The following is a 16,827-nucleotide window of genomic DNA, read 5'->3' on the forward strand; positions in this document are numbered from 1 at the left end:
TACACAAGGCCGCCACGCAGACGGCCTTATATAGTGTGGGGCGTGTACTAAACCCCCTGAGCCATAATTGGCCAAAGCCTCCCTGGCTTTGGCCAATTACGGCTCTCTGAACACATGGTGTTGTGATTGGCCAAGCATGCGGCTCATAGTGCATGCTTGGCCAATCATCAGCCAGCAATGCACTGCAATGCCGCAGTGAATTATGGGCCGTGAAGCGCTACTTGAATTTGGCGTGAGCGGCCCATAACGTTCGTAATTCAACGAACGGCCGAACACACGATGTTCGAGTCGAACATGGGTTCAACTCGAACATGAAGCTCATCCCTAGTCTACGGTTATTAGTGGTATTCTGTGTTGGGACCCTTATCATTTATAAGTTGTACAGAGTTTGGGATCAAAAATACCATTTCATCATTTGCAGATGACACCATGCTATGCAGTGAAATTATGTCCTTGCAGCATGTCTCCAACTTACAAGCTGACCTCAATGCATTATTTATTATTATTATTATTATTATTATTATTATTATACAGGATTTATAAAGCGCCAGCAGTTTGCACAGCGCTTTACAACAGGACAGACAGTACGGTTACAATACAATTTAATACAGGGGGAATCAATACAATACAGGAGGACACCTCTGTGCTTAGCTTGCATGGAGGCCAAGTATACTTGAGAGTAACTTGGGCTACAATAATTAGGCATTGAATGAGCTGCAAAATGTGTTTCCTGGAGTTATACTACATCCGCCAGAAGGCAGCAAAGGTTTTAAAGGCTTTAAATGTTTGTTGGGAGAGTTCAAACCTTTCATTTTGCCATTTTAATGTTGCATTTAGAGTGGCTGAAGAGGTCCTCCATGAGTTTTATTTCACTTATTTTGAAACCACAGTTGGATTATGGGGACCAGTACTGCTTTGATCAGATATAACAAATACCTTTTATATGTCTTGAGGGGGATTGAATTGTGATATAGTAGGAAAAATGCAGGCGTCAAGGGATCCTTTTTTGGTTCTCTGGGAATGCTTTTTTTATGTACATGCCCATATGACATGACATATAGATTATGTTTCCTTGGGCCATATTATAGTCTTTGCAAATCCCCCTCCTCCTTCACTTCCTGAACTATCTATTTCAGAAAGTACAGAATCTATAAACGTAAAAGACAGTACTGATGATTTTTTACACCCCATGATAGTTGTGTTTAAGTTTTAATTTTTTTTTTTTTTTTCATAAAAATGTCCTAAAGTCGTTATTGGTGCACACAAATAAATCATTTCCAACATTCCTATTAAATATGAAAAGCGTATCATATTAATGAATAAAATATTGTAAATTTATAAGTGAGTAAACTTTCAAAACAGTGAATATGAAAGGTACCCAGGTAAGCTGTACATAAGTAATTTAAATTAAAAACCTTACTAGTTCATCTATTTACCAACATACTTAAAATAAAGTAATACTAAAGTCTTGTTTTTTTTGTTAAAAATAACATACATGTCTATACTTACAGTGGTTTTGCACAGAGTAGCCCAGATTCTCCTCCTCTTGGGTCCCTCTTATGCGCTCCTGGCCCCCTCCCTCCTGTTGAGTGCCCCCACAGCAAGCAGCTTGCTTTAAGGGCTGCCGAGCCAAAGCTCCCTGTGTCCATTCAGACACGAAGCCATGGCCCAGCCCCACCCCTTTCTCTCATCATTGGCTCACTGAGTTTGATTGACAGCAGCCGGAGTCAATGGCGCCGCTTTTGTCTCAGCCAATGAGGAGGGGAGCCCCGGACAGCTGAGTCTCTAATCGCTGGATCTAGATGGACCTCAGGTAAGTATCAAGGGGGCTGCTGCACACAGAAGGCTTTTTATCTTATTGCATAGACCGCATTAAAATAAAAACCATCTGCCTTTACAACCACTTTAATGTGTGACCAAGTATTAGGTGTATATTGATTTTTAAAAATGATTTGATAATTTATTGATTTAAAATTTCTTTTTAGACACCTTACTTTATTACACAGTAGTGACAGGTCAACTTTAGGGACACACCAAGGGTTTAAATAGACTACTGATGACCCCCTGTGCACAACATAAGAAGATCAGAGCTGTAGCTTGCTAATGCCCCGTTGAAGCCTTCTGAAATCTTGTGTGAAGCTAAAGACAATATTTGCATTGAAGTCTGTAGCCTTCACATACTGTGTTTTAACCATTTCAATGTCAGGTAAAATGCACATTATAAACCAAAAGGTTTTTTAAAGAAGATCTATCATCATTTTTATTTACAGATCCATCCCCTATGGAACAAAATACATTTAGTATTTTGTTCCATGTTTCTAAAGCTAGGTACAAATGTATGGAAATTTGGCTGGTTGAGAGGGAACTGGATGAATTTCAGTCTGTGTGTAGCCATCTCTGTTCAATAGAGGCTGGTTGTGGAAAACCAGCAGTTGGCCAGCCACTGTAGCCAATGGTCAGTGTATTCTGACAGGAAGGGGAAGTATTCTTTGCAGCCACTCAAGTCACGTCTATTTTAGAGTTTCCAGTTGGGAGGAAAATTGTAAACAAGCTACCAGCCGCTATAGCACAACCCTTATGTTGGTGGCAGCAACAAGGTTAAAGGCTTGAGGCCTGTTCGCTGCTTTTTTAAATTCTTGTAAAATCTGATGTTCTTCAGACTCTGATTAGTCTGCTAAGATTAAATAATGTCTATATATTTTTTAGGAGCAAGAGAAATTGTCTTGCTCTTCTGTGAGTAATTCCACAGCATGTGCTTCTGATCTTTTTGTGATTTAGGTTTAGCAGCAACTGTTATCCAATCTACCAGAAAGCTGGTGATCTTTCTTAGAGCATGCCACCTTCTGACTCCAAGTGGTAAATATAAAATATTGCTATTCTTCATTACCTGACTAAAAATTAAATATATGTTTTTAGATTTACACAAAATAGAATCAGACTTTGCAATAGCTTTTACAATCTGCTACACTTTCTTTTTAAAATTCTAAAAGTGGCATGGCAGGGCATGGTATCTGTTTCCATTACACACCTACATGGTGGAGGGGCTTGTAGACAGCTTGTTCTCCTTTGAAATACACCATCAGAGCCATAATTGAAGAAAGTAATCTATCCAATCATGGCTCATTGCTATTAGTCCTACCCCACAATATAAAAGTATTCTTTCAATAGCGGCCATTTGTAGTGTGATATTGGTGTAAAGAGAGATAGAACAGGGCTCTGTTCAGTGCTACTAGAGAGTTAATGTGCTATAGTGTGCTATTGTGATTCTATTGTCAGTGTTGAATATCAGTTTAGTGCAAATCTAGTGATAGTTCAGTCAGTGTGAGTTTAGCGGCCATTCATTTTTACATTATTGTCAGTTTATTTTGTCAGGGCAGGTTTACTGCAGTATAGTTCACTGCGTTAGTGCATGTTTAACGCAGTATATTTCTGTGCATTACTGCATGTTTAATGCAGTATATTTCAGTGCGTTACGTGCCGCTTAACACAGTACATTTCAGTGCATTAATGCACATTTATCGCAGTATATTTCTGTGTGTTACTGCATGTTCAACGCAGTATATTGCACTGCAGTATATTGTAGTGTATCAGGGGAGTGAGTACTCAGGTGAAAGTGCACCAAACACTACTTTACATTAATTAAACTGCACCTAGATACACATTTCCACATATTTATTAGATTTTGTTAATAGGCTCCCCCCCATCATGTCTGGGAGGCCTACAAGGAGAGGCAGATGTTCCCATGGCACTGTGAGAGGGTCAGCAGTGTATGTGCCGACAGGCAAAGGTGGACGTGGTCAGTCCTCAGGCAGAGCTTCATTTCCTCTGTTTAAGGATGTTGCCTGTGCTATCCAGCCACAGCATGTAGAGGAGGTGGTGGACTGGCTTACTAAACCATCATCATCCTCCTCATCCTCCATCACCCAAGCAGAGACTAGTGCACAGTCCACTGCAGCTGCCAGAGTGGCTAAATCTGCCTTCTTGTCAACAGCTTTTCCTGCAATAGCCCCAGCATCAGTCATGGAGGAGTCATCTGAGTTATTTGAACACAGCATCAGTCACTTTCTCCTTGATGATGCATAGTCATTACTTGATTCAGATGTTGGATCTGAGGTTGAGGAAGGAGAGAAATTTGGGAGTATGGGCCCCACCCCCGACTCACCAAGAGAAAGACAGCAAGTGGACTATTGCGGTACATATACAAGAGGTATAGCTAATATTATACATCACTAATAAAAATTTCACAATATTTATTTGTACAAAAATAGCAAAAAAACCAACAAGACATATAATTTAAAAAGTTCAGATGACATGATATTTCGACATGTTTCGCGGTTTTACCGCTTCATCAGGGCAATACATCTGTAAAAATATATCAGAATACAAAGATAAATGCCATATACAAAATTCCAAACAATTACAGAATGGGGGAGATAATATAAGGTAATGGGACTGCTTACCTGAGCCTCGGTGGGTGTTCAGCAATGAGGTAACTGGGCTGGGTCTCCCCCGGCGATTGATAAGGGATATAAAACACCGGCCAAAGTCTGAATAAGGTAAATATGGGGGTAAAAAATCGTATGCAGGTGTCAGTCATAAAAACGTGAAGTATTAACCGGTTCCCGACCGGCTCCTGTACATTTATGCCGGCAGAATGGCACGGCTGCGCAAAGTAACGTGCCCGTACGTTACTTTGAATTTGCCGCCGTGTGCGCACGCGCGCTTGCCGCGAGCTCCATGAGTCGGGTCGTGGGTCCCACGGACTCGATCGCCGCGGGGATACCCGCGATTGCCTCACGAAGAGGACGAACGGGGAAATTCTGATGTAAACAGCATCTCCCCGTTCTGCCTAGTGACAGTGTCACTGGATCTCTGCTCCCTGTCATCGGAGCAGGGATCAGTGACATCACATACACAGCCCATCCCCCCTACAGTTAGTAATCACTCCCAGTACTGATTTAACCCCTCCCCGCCCCCTAGTGGTTAACCCCTTCACTGCCAGTGTCATTTATACAGGAATCAATGCATTTTTATAGCACTGATTGCTGTATAAATGACAATGGTCCCAAAAATGTGCCAAAAATGTCCGACATGTCCGCCATAATGTCACAGTCACAATAAAAATCACTGCCATTACTAGTAAAAAAAAAGATTAATAAAAATGCCATAAAACTATCCCCTATTTTGTAAACGCTATAACTTTTGCGCAAACAAATCAATAAACGCTTATTGCGATTTTTTTTTTTACCAAAAATATGTAGAAGAATACGTATCGGCCTAAACTGAGGAAAAAAATGTTTTTATATATTTTTTGGGGATATTTATTATAGCAAAATGTAAAAAATAATGCTATTTTTTTGTTCAAAATTGTCGCTATTTTTTTGTTTATAGCGCAAAAAATAAAAATCACAGAGATGATTAAATACCACCAAAAGAAAGCTCTATTTGTGGGAAAAAAAGGACATCAATTTTGTTTTGGAACCACGTCGCACGACTGCGCAATTGTCAGTTAAAGCGACGCAGTGCCGAATCGCAAAAAGTGCTCTGGTCAGGAAGGGGGTAAATCCTTCCGGGGCTGAAGTGGTTAAGCTGACAGCAGGGATAGAGAGAACATGCCAATGTGTGGGAGCAACGCATCAGGATGGGGAATAGAAAAGGGGGGAAAAAGGAAGTGGAATTGGATGGGATGGCAGAGAGGTGGGGATGGAGGAAAAAGGAAAAGGAAAAAAAAGGAGAGAAAAAGGGGAACACGAGCCTACAAACAGGGGAGAACACTGGTACACAAATTGGAAGCATGTTCCCCCTGCCGCAGTGTATTGCCAAGTTGTCTCCAGTGGTAATGAGGATGGAGGAGATGAAGATGAGGTCACTGATGCAACTTGGGTGCCGGATAGAGCAGATGAGGAAAGTGAGGGTGAGGCACAACCCCAATGAGGCAGCCATCATGGAAGAGTAGAGACCAGCCACCCTACTCCATCACATTGTGGAGCTTTTATCTCCCAGCCCAATTCCCACAGCTCAACTGTCTGAGCCCTTTTTAGCAAATATACAGCTGATCGCACTGTTGCAATGTGCAAACTTTGTCTCAAGCACATCAAGCGTGGCAAATACGCCAGCCATTTGGGTACCACATGCTTGACAAAGAATTTAACCTCCCGCCACTCAGCTCATTGGCAAGAGCACCTAAAAGCCACAAAAAAGGGACGCAATTCTGTTCCTTACTCACCTTGGTCTGCCCCACTATACCTCATGACCTCTCAGCGGCCTCCACTGACAGGTATGATGGTATAGCACAGGGTGTCCTAGGTCCTTGCAGGACATCTGTCAGTAGCACACCACCAGCTGTAGACTATAGCCAGCAAATTTCCCTGCCCCATCTGCTGCAGCGGAAAAAAAAATATAGTCACTGTCACCCACATCCCCAGCGTCCAAATTCAAAGTTGTCAAAGCTTCTGGCTCTACCACTTCTGCTTTCCGTCTGGTGGATTCTGTCCCCTGAATTTGCAGAATGTCCTGTGCCAAAATGGCAGGTTCCCAGTCGCTTTTTCTTTCCACGTAAGGCCATTCCAGCTCTGTATTATCACATGGAAGGCATTGTTGGGCAAGGCAGTCAGCCGCAAAGTCCACATTACTGCTGACATGTGGTCCAGCAAGCATGGTCGGGGACAATTTATTTTGTTCTTAGCACACTGGGTTACTCTGCTTGCAACTCAGAAGGATGCAGGACAGGGCTCAGTGCTGCAGCTTGTTGTGCCACCACGTATCTATACAGCTAGTGGTGACGATGCAAGATTTGTCATCTCTACCCCACTCCTCCTCCATGCCCTCCTCTGCTGAATTGTCCTATGAACCACAAGTACCCCTAAGCGTTCAAGGTGCTATTCAATGAGTCAGGCTAAAAGGTGCCATGCAGTGCTTCAGCTGGTGTGTCTAGGGGACAGGAACTACACCGGAGCAGAGATTCTTGCAGCTCTGAAGGGGCAGGCCCAGAGGTGGTTCACTTCACGCCAGCTGGAGCCAGGAATGGTGGTGTACGATAATGGCACAAACCTCCTGTCCGCCCTTAGACAGGAAAAGTTGACACGTGCCATGCCCGGCACATGTCCTCAGTTTGGTGGTGCCTCGTTTCTTAAATATGTACCCAAGGTTGCAAGATGTGCTAAAGCTGGCCAGAAGAGTCTGTAGCCATTTCAAGTGGTCATACACAGCCAGTGCTCGGTTGGCTGAAATTCAGTGGTATACCACCTGCCCGTAAACCGCCTGACTTGTGACATGCCCACCAGGTGGAACTCAACTTTGGCAATGCTGCAGCGACTGCCCATGCAGCAGAGGGCCGTCAACGAGTACCTGTGTGAGTATGGCACAACAACAGGCTCAGGCCGGCTCGGCTTTTTTTCCCCACGCCAATGGCTGCTGATAAAGGATGCATGCACTGTACTGTCACTATTTGAGGAGGCTACAAGGCACAAGGATGGTGAGCCGTGACAATGCATGCGTCAGTGACACAATCCCTGTTGTACAGGGCACTCGAGGAAGAGCAGCGGGAGGAAGAGGAGGATTTCCTTTCCTCAAGGTCCCCTTTATGCAGACACCATTTTTCCTACACCACAGGACACACAAGAGGACAGGGAGGAGGAGGATTCTGGCAGTTTTGAAGGCATTGAAGCAGAAGAAGACCTACGTCAAACATTAAGAGATAGTTATCTCTCCCCAGAATCCTGGGGAGTAGAACATGGCTGGGAGGAGACAGTTCCAAATACTGCAATCCTCAGTGACCCCGAGGAGTCTTCTTCTCATTCCTCCGCAAACTTGCGGTGCATGGGCTCCCTCATGCTTCAAAGCCTGCGAAAGGACCCAAGAATATGTGGCAGAAAGGGGAAGGATCACTATTGGTTGACAACCTTTCTTGACCACCATTACAAGGTGAAAGTCTCAGAACTCATCCTGTCCCCACAGAGGGTGCAGAAGATGAAACCTCTTGAGGACACCTTAAAGAGGAGTTTATCTGATGCTTTTCCTGACTCTGGTAGGTCACAGTGTCATGAAAACCGTAGTTTTGAGGCTTTTGTTGGGCAAGAGAGGAGTGGTGGAGAAGGCGGCTGCCTAAATGATGCATTTCACAATTTTATTAGTCCTCACAGCCCAGGGCTGTCAGATTCCACATCTCACCGGCAGCATCTGCATCATATGGTGGGCGATTATCTAGGGGCGAAAACAGAGATGGACAGCTTTCCAGTTGACGATCCACTGGGTTACTGGGTCATGAGAATAGACTGGCCAGAACTTACCCAGTATGAAACTGAGCTGCTTGGCTGCCCTGCATACAGCATGCTTTCCAAATGGGCATTCAGTGCTCCCGGAGGTTTTGTTACTGATGATAGAACGCGTCTGTCGACAGACTCCGTGGACCATCTGACATTTATCAAAATTAATCAGTTCTGGATTACCAGCAGCTATGAAGCCCCTGATGCCAATGTTGTTGATTAAGTGTTTTTGGGATGTGGAATCTCTGCAGGACTTCTAGACTGCCTAGTGTTGTGGGTGCTGATTTCATCTGGAATTTTTAGGTGTAGGTTTCATGGGCACAATTAACACCCAAAGACCAATTTTTTCGCACCTGTTTGACAGATGCATATCATTTCAATTTTTGACAGCAAAGCAATTCTTGCTTTCATCAAGAGTACCTCTATAGGGTTATGGTGTGAAGGCACCTCTGACACCCAAAGACAAATTTTTGTTCGCAGAATGAACATATGGGGAATTCGTAGCAAATTCGAGCGCCGATTTGGTTCTCTACTAGTTTTGCGGGTGACCGCTTCTTCAGGAAAACTAATATACAAGATAAATAATGAAATAAGGCATAGATCAAATACAAAATATTCAAAATTGAAAACAATAGGGTTCAGCAGGTTATAAAAGGTAATTGGAGAATTAATCATCAAATTGCTCACCAGGCTGCAGAGATGGCCTACATGTGAAACCACTAACCCGAAGTAAAGGTTCCCCCCGCGACGGACAAGGGGGATGTGTGCGGTTATGAGTTTAAATGAAAAAATGATAAATGATAGTAATACACAAAATGATAAAGAAGGTCACAATCCACTCAGTGCAAAGAAGAGAGAGAAAAGAATGAGAAAGTAAGGGGGGGAAAGGGGGGAGGTAGAAGAGGAGAATGAATAAAGGAGAGGGAAGGGGGTAAGGGAAGGATGAAAGGAGGGGAAGGAGAGGGGGAGGAGAAAAAGGAGGGGGAGGGGAAAGGGGAGGGGAAAAGAAGGGGAAGGCAGTGTTGGGGGGGTTGTGGGGGGGTTGGAAAAGGTGGGATTAAGAGGGGAGGGAGAAAAGGGGAGGGGGAGAGAAGAGGGGGAAAGGATAGGGACGGAGGAGAGGAAGGGAGGAGAGGAAAGAAGGAGAGGAGGGGGGTGTGGGAGAGGAGAAGGGGGGGAAGGGAATAGTGGATGGGGGAGAAGGGGGGGGGAAGGGGGGAAGGAAAGGGAAGAAAAAATGAAGGTAAGGATGGGGAGGTGAGGAAAAAGAATGAATGGATATGTGGCATAAATTAACAAGGGAGCAATGGGTAAAAAGCTCACCTGTGGGTAAATATAACCATATATAATGATTTTTATCAAACCTCCAGGGGACATAAGACCATTCAGGTATTGGCACAACTAGTTAAGCAGACAGCAGTGTTAAGCAAGCTAGCTCAGAGCTAAACAAGCTCAAAGAGTGCTAAAGAGCTGTGGATAGAAAATTAATGTTCAATGGAATCCTGGTATCTGTGCTCCTGGACATTACTCCAGATTTTAGATCAGCATTGGAAAGGGAACGGTCTGTAAAAGTGAAGGAGTGAGTAAAAATAGATACTGTAGATGACCAGAAAACGCTGATAAAAGGCTGCTGCTATAGGGATAGGGATAGGATCCCTATCCCTATAGGGATAGGGATCCTATCCCTATAGCAGCAGCCTTTTATCAGCGTTTTCTGGTCATCTATTTATTTTTATGTAGTGGTACCCCCATGAGGGCTGCTGATTGACTCTATATCCCACTGGCTACCCCGACTCTGCAAATCCCCTCTTACCTCTGAAACCTTGGGTTCCATTCTGTAATGGGATGTTATCAATGAGAAACTCACACAATGTCACTGAACCACTCAGAAAGTTTATTAAGTGAACATTAAACACAATGAACAATGTAATTAAACACAAACAATAAATGACAGTTGATAGCAGTCGGTATAGATATGAAAACTGTGGATTCAATAATCACCGTAGGGAGTATATGTAGACAGGTGTACAGTGGGACAAATGTTCAATGTTCTCCAAACCCTATATTAAACACCTTCCCACTGAAGCCTCAATACACACACCAAATTGTAATATAATGTTTCTTACATTCAGTAATACAATGCAATATTTAACCTGTACTCAAGGGATCCCCCTAGGTTGTAATTCAATGTTCAAACTACAAAGTAGAATCGTGATGCTTTGCAAAAGATGATAAAAGTTCCTTGACTCCAGATATCTTCAGCTAGCCTGTAGTTTCAACTGCAGTATTTGTAATCCAACAGGGAAACAGAGAGAAAGCAAACTGTAGAATAAATGGTAAGTTGATAACTGTTTAACTGAAGAAATAGGGCACTTGTAACATGTCCTCCTTATGTGTGAGTGTAATACAGTACTGACTTTACAGCACAGGGAATAATAAACCCCAGAATTGAGCTGTATGTGGTGTGGCCTGTGAATAAGTATCACTTCTGTGGAACTACAAGTCTCACCAGCAGCCTGTAAATAACTCGCTCAACAAACAGTGCACTTTATTGAAATGGGCAGGTGCCCTCTCACCACAATAGACTCAGAGGCTGTGAGACTCCATCCAGACTCCCCTCCTCATGTCTCAGTCTGATGAAAAGATGTCTCCACCGCGCTGTACCGTTCCTTCGGATGGCTGAAATACAGGAAAACCTCCAGATGCCCTGGTTCTGCAAACCTGCTTGCTAGGCCGGCCGGGCTGTACTCTGAATCACCTCAGAAGCTGTCAGTCCCACTCCGCACTGTATAGGCCGCAGTCTCCTGGTCACACATTGCTCCCAGCATGCGGTGCTGCATGCTGGGAGCAGTGTGTGACCAGCATGCAGTGCTGCGCGCTTTGCATTGTCTGTATTGTAGTTCAGGGCTGATCCAGCTAACAGAGTCACTTCCTCCTCCAAACTACATCTCCCACAATGCTTTGCAGCGCTGCTTCTCTGGAATGAAAAGAAAGTCCTAACAGCATTAAAAAGGACACTAGAGGGAGCCAAACTCATTTCCAACCATAACAACTGTAATGCCTTACATTAGCAAACCCTTGGCTAAATTTACATACACTGTACTCCTTCACGTTTACAGACCGTTCCCTTTTCAATGCTGATCTAAAATCTGGAGTAATGTGCAGGAGCACAGATACCATACCATACCACTGAACATCAATTTTCTATCCACAGCTCTCTAGCACTCTTTGAGCTTGTTTAGCTCTGAGCTAGCTTGCTCAACACTGCTGTCTGCTTAACTAGTTGTGCGAATACCTGAATGGTCTTCTTATGTCCCCTGGAGGTTTGATAAAAATCATTATATATGGTTATATTTACCCACGGGTAAGCTTTTTACCCATTGCTCCCTTGTTAATTTATGCCACATATCCATTCATTCTTTTTCCTCACCTCCCCATCCCTACCTTCATTTTCTCTTCCCTTTCCTTTCCCCCTCCCCCCCTTCTCCCTTCCGTCTTCCCTTCCCCCCCATTCCCTTCCCTTTTCCCCCTACTTCTCCTCCCCTACACCCCCCTCCTCTCCTTCCCCTTCTTTCCTCTCCTCCCTTCCTCACCTCCGTCCCTCTACTTTCCCCCTCTTCTCTCCCCCCTCCCCTTCCCCTTTCTCCCTCCCCTCTTAATCCCACCATTTCCAAACACCCCCACAACACCCCCTCCCCCCCAACACCGCCTCCCCCTTCTCCCCTCCTTTTTCTCCTTCCCCTCCTTTCATCCTTCCCTTACCCGCTTCCCTCTCCTTTATTCATTCCCCCCTTTCCTCCCCCCCTCTTACTTTCTCGTTCTTTTCTCTCTTTTCTTTGCACTAAGTGGATTGTGACCTTCTTTATCATTTTTGTGTATTACTATCATTTATCATTTTTTCATTTAGACTCATACCTGCACACATCCCCCTTGTCCGCCACGGGGGGAGCCTTTAGTTCGGGCTAGTGGTTTGACACGTATGCCATCTCTGCAGCCTGGTGAGCAATTTGATGATAATTCTCCAATTACCTTGTATAACCTGCTGAACCCTATGGTTTGCAATTTTGAATATTTTGTATTCGATCTATGCCTTATTTCATTATTTATCTTGTAGATTAGTTCTCCTGAAGAAGCAGTCACCCGCAAAACTAGTAGAGAACCATATCAATTTCGAGATTTGCTTCAACAGCAGATACTTGTTGGGAGTACCCTGAGTATTTACCTTTTGAAATACAATTTTTTCCTAGTTGTTGTTTTAATGCACCCTGTATGTCATTTTTATATAATAAATAGTTTTTTATATTATTCATCTTGTTTGTTATTAGTACCGAGACAGTACCAAGACAGTCCACCACAACGTATTGAGTCTGGGTTTAGATTTTTGGACAGCTTCAGCAACTGTTCTCCCCACCCTCATTTTCCCATAATCCACTGCGACATTGTAGTGCATTGACCACTGCTGATTGCCCAAAGCATGCACCTGACCTGCATGCTTTGGCCAATCACAGCGCAATGTACTGTCAGAGCCATGGTTGGCCATGGTCCATGCCCCACACTATATAAGGCTGCTTACATGGCGGCCATATGTAGTGTGTTAACGTGGAGAACTTGAGATAGATTAGACAGGTTATACAGTATGTCACAAAAGTTAGTACACCCCTCACATTTTTGTAAATATTTTATTATTTCTTTTTATGTGACAACACTGAAGAAATGACACTTTGCTACAACGTAACGTAGTGAGTGTACAGCTTGTTTAATAGTGTAAATTTGCCGTCCCCTCAAAACAACTCAACACACAGCCACTAATGTCTAAACCACTGGCAATAAAAGTGAGTACGCCCCTAAGTGAAAATGTCCAAATTGGGCCCGATTAGCCATTTTCCCACCCCAGTTTCATGTGACTCATTAGTGTTACAAGTTCTCAGGTGTGAATGGGGAGCAGGTGTGTTAAATTTGGTGTTATCGCTCTTACTCTCTCATACTGGTCACTGGAAGTTCAACATGGCACCTCATGGCAAAGAACTCTCTGGGGATCTAAAAAAAATAATTTTTGCTCTACATAAAGATGGCCCAGGCTATAAGAAGATTGCCAAGACCCTGAAACTGAGCTGCAGCATGGTGGCCAAGACCATATAGAGGTTTAACAGGACAGGTTCCGCTCAGAACAGGCCTCACCATAGTCAACCAATAAAGTTGAGTGCACGTGTTTAGTGTCATTTCCAGAGGTTGTCTTTGGGAAATAGACGTATGAGTGCTGCCAGCATTGTTGCAGAGGTTGAAGGGGTGAGGGGTCAGCCTGTCAGTGCTCAGACCATATGCCGCACACTGCATCAAACTGGTCTGCATGGCTGTCGTCCCAGAAGGAAGCCTCCTCCAAAGACGATGCAGAAGAAAACCCACAAACAGTTTGCTGAAGACAAGCAGATTAAGGACATGGATTACTGGAAACATGTCTTGTGGTCTGATGAGACCAAGATAAACTTATTTGGTTCAGATGGTGTCAAGCGTGTGTGGTGGCAACCAGGTGAGGAGTACAAAGACAAGTGTGTCTTGCCTACAGTCAAGCATGGTGGTGGGAGTGTCATGGTCTGGGGCTACATGAGAGCTGCCGGCACTGGCGAGCTACAGTTCATTGAGGGAACCATGAATGGCAACATGTACTGTGACATACTGAAGCAGAGCATGATCCCCTCTCTTCAGGGACTGGGCCGCAGGGCAGTATTCCAACATGATAACAACCCCAAACACACCTCCAAGACGTCCACTGCCTTGCTAAAGAAGCTGAGGGTAAAGGTGATGGACTGGCCAAGCATGTCTCCAGACCTAAACCCTATTGAGCATCTGTGGGGCATCAAACGGAAGGTGGAGGAGCACAAGGTCTCTAACATCCACCAGCTCCGTGATGTCATCATGGAGGAGTGGAAGAGGACTCCAGTGACAACCTGTGAAGCTCTGGTGAACTCCATGCCCAAGAGGGTTAAAGCAGTGCTGGAAAACAATTGGGACCACACAAAATATTGATACTTTGGGCCCAATTTGGACATTTTCACTTAGATGTGTACTCACTTTTGTTGCCAGCTGTTTAGACAGTAATGGCTGTGTGTTGAGTTATTTTGAGGGGACAGCAAATTTACACTGTTATACAAGCTGTACACTCACTACTTTATATTGTAGCAAAGTGTAATTTCTTCAGTGTCGGCACATAAAAAAAAATATTATAAAATATTTACAAAAATGTGAGGGGTGTACTCACTTTGTGAGATACTGTATATAAAACTGTTCAGAGTATACGGTGCAGTCCGTATAGTATATATCATACAATTCAGAGTATACAGTGCAGTCCTTCTAGTATACTGTATATATTACAGTTCAGAGTATATATTGCAGTCCGTATAGTGTATATATATAATACAGTTCAGAGTATATAGTGCAGTCTGTATAGTATACATAATACAGTTCAGAGTATATATTGCAGTCCGTGTGGTATATATATAATACAGTTCAGAGTTCAGAGGCACACCTAAGAGGACTGGCAGGATGCAGTCTGGGATGAATGCAGAACCAGAGGAATGGACTGTGGTGTCATGGGCAGTGGGGAAGAGCAGCTGCAGCCAGGAGGGCTGGCAGGGCCTGAAGATGGCTTACTGGGCTCAGTAGCCGCCATGTAGGACAGCTAGCACCAGAGACTTTCAATTTTGCTACACTATAGGGGTCTGCGATCCTTGCCTGCAAAGGGCAATTACTAAGGCCTGGCTGAGCCAGCATCAGACCTAACCGGTGCTAGCTGTGCCCGGGAGCTCATGCAAGTAGAGTGCTGGAGGAGCTGAGGAGTAATAGTCTGCATTAAGGGTTTTCCTAGAGGAAGAGAGGCCTGTATATACCTGAGAGTATATAAGTTGTCCCAACTGATTGTTCTAAAATTCACCAGTTGATTGTGCTAAAATTCACAAATTAATTGATCTAAAATTCACTGGGCATCCCATACTTCCTATACCCTATCCAAGTTCAATCCCCTCAATAAAAGTAAAAATAAAGCTAATGGACTGTTCTTTGCCTTGGAGTGACTGGGCAGGGTGACAGGTGGGCCACAACACTCAGCAGCCCCTACGGGGGTATATAATAAATATATATATATATATATATATATATATATATATATATATATATATATATAATTATACCCACGTAGGGGGTATAAGATAGGGTGTAGTACAGTGGTGAGTATATAGTGCCATCAGTGTAGTATATATAATACATTGCAGAGTATATAGTGTAGTATATATAATACAGTGCAGAGTATAAAGTGCAGTGCAGAGTATATAATACAGTGTATTGAAGTGGTTAAGGGGAACCCTATGACAGAATTAAGAAAAAAAAACCTTTGGGTCTGGTATAGATTTTAAGGGGAACTCCACGTCAAAATAAAAAAAAAGCAGCATGGTGTCCCTCCAAAATCCATACCAGGCCCTTTGGGTCTGGCATAGATTTTAAGGGGAATGCCACACCAAAATTTAGCCACTTCAATACAAGGCACTTATACACCTTCCTGCCCAGACCAATTTTCAGCTTTCAGCGCTGTCGCAGTTTGAATGACAATTGCGCAGTCATCCATCACTGTACCCAAACTAAATTTTTATCATTTTGTTCCCACAAATAGAGCTTTCTTTTGGTGGTATTTCATAACCTCTGCGGTTTTTATTTTTTGCTAAACAAATAAAAAATACCGAAAAAAATAAAAGTTTTGCTTTTGTTTCTGTTAAAAAAATGTGTAAATAAGTAAGTTTTCTCTTTCACCGATGGGCACTGATAAGGCGGCACTGACAGGCACTGATACGGCGGCACCAATAAGGTGGCATCAATGAGCAAGCACTGACGGGCACTGACAATGGGCACTGATATGCGGCACTGATGGGCACTGGTAGGTGGCACTGATGGGAGGCACTGATATGCAGCACTGATGGGCATTGATAGGCGGCACTCATGGGTGGCACTGGGTGGCACTGGTTGGCACTGATGGGCACTGATAGACGACACTGATGGGCACTGAAAGGCGGCACTGCTGGGCACTGCTAGGGTGGCACTGATAGGCGGTACTGCTGGGTACTGATAGGCTGCACTGCTGGGCACTGATGGGCACTGATACGTGGCACTGATGGGCACTGGTACGCGGCACTGATATGAGGCACTGATAGGCATCCCTGTTGGCACTGGCAGTGGTAGGCATTGGAGTGGGCACTGATTGGCAGCTGCCTGGGCACAGATTGGCAGCTGCCTGGGCACATAGTGGTATTTCCCTGGGGGTCTAGGGGCATACCTGGTGGTCCAGTGTGGATGGCTTCCCTGGTGGTCCTGGGCGGCTTCCCTGGTGGTCCTGGGCGGGATCCGAGGGGGGGCTGTGCTGATAAACAATCAGCATAGACCCCCCCTGTCAGGAGAGCAGCCGATCGGCTCTCCTCTGCTCTCTCTCTGTCAGACGCGAGTGAGGAAAAGCCGATCACTGGCTCTTCCTATTTACATCATGATCAGCCGTGATTGGAAACAGCTGATCACATGGTAAAGA

At 44.2% G+C, this 16,827-nt stretch overlaps 1 protein-coding gene across 1 annotated transcript in view; it reads left to right on the forward strand.

Annotated features, from left to right (window-relative positions):
• The window catches only part of DLC1 (DLC1 Rho GTPase activating protein), a 602,554-nt gene that overhangs the window by 42,104 nt on the left and 543,623 nt on the right, over positions 1-16,827 (forward strand). The gene's annotated exons all lie outside the window — the stretch shown is intronic.

Source organism: Aquarana catesbeiana, linkage group LG01 (assembly GCF_042186555.1).
Source record: "Aquarana catesbeiana isolate 2022-GZ linkage group LG01, ASM4218655v1, whole genome shotgun sequence".
Taxonomy (NCBI): Eukaryota; Metazoa; Chordata; class Amphibia; order Anura; family Ranidae; genus Aquarana; species Aquarana catesbeiana.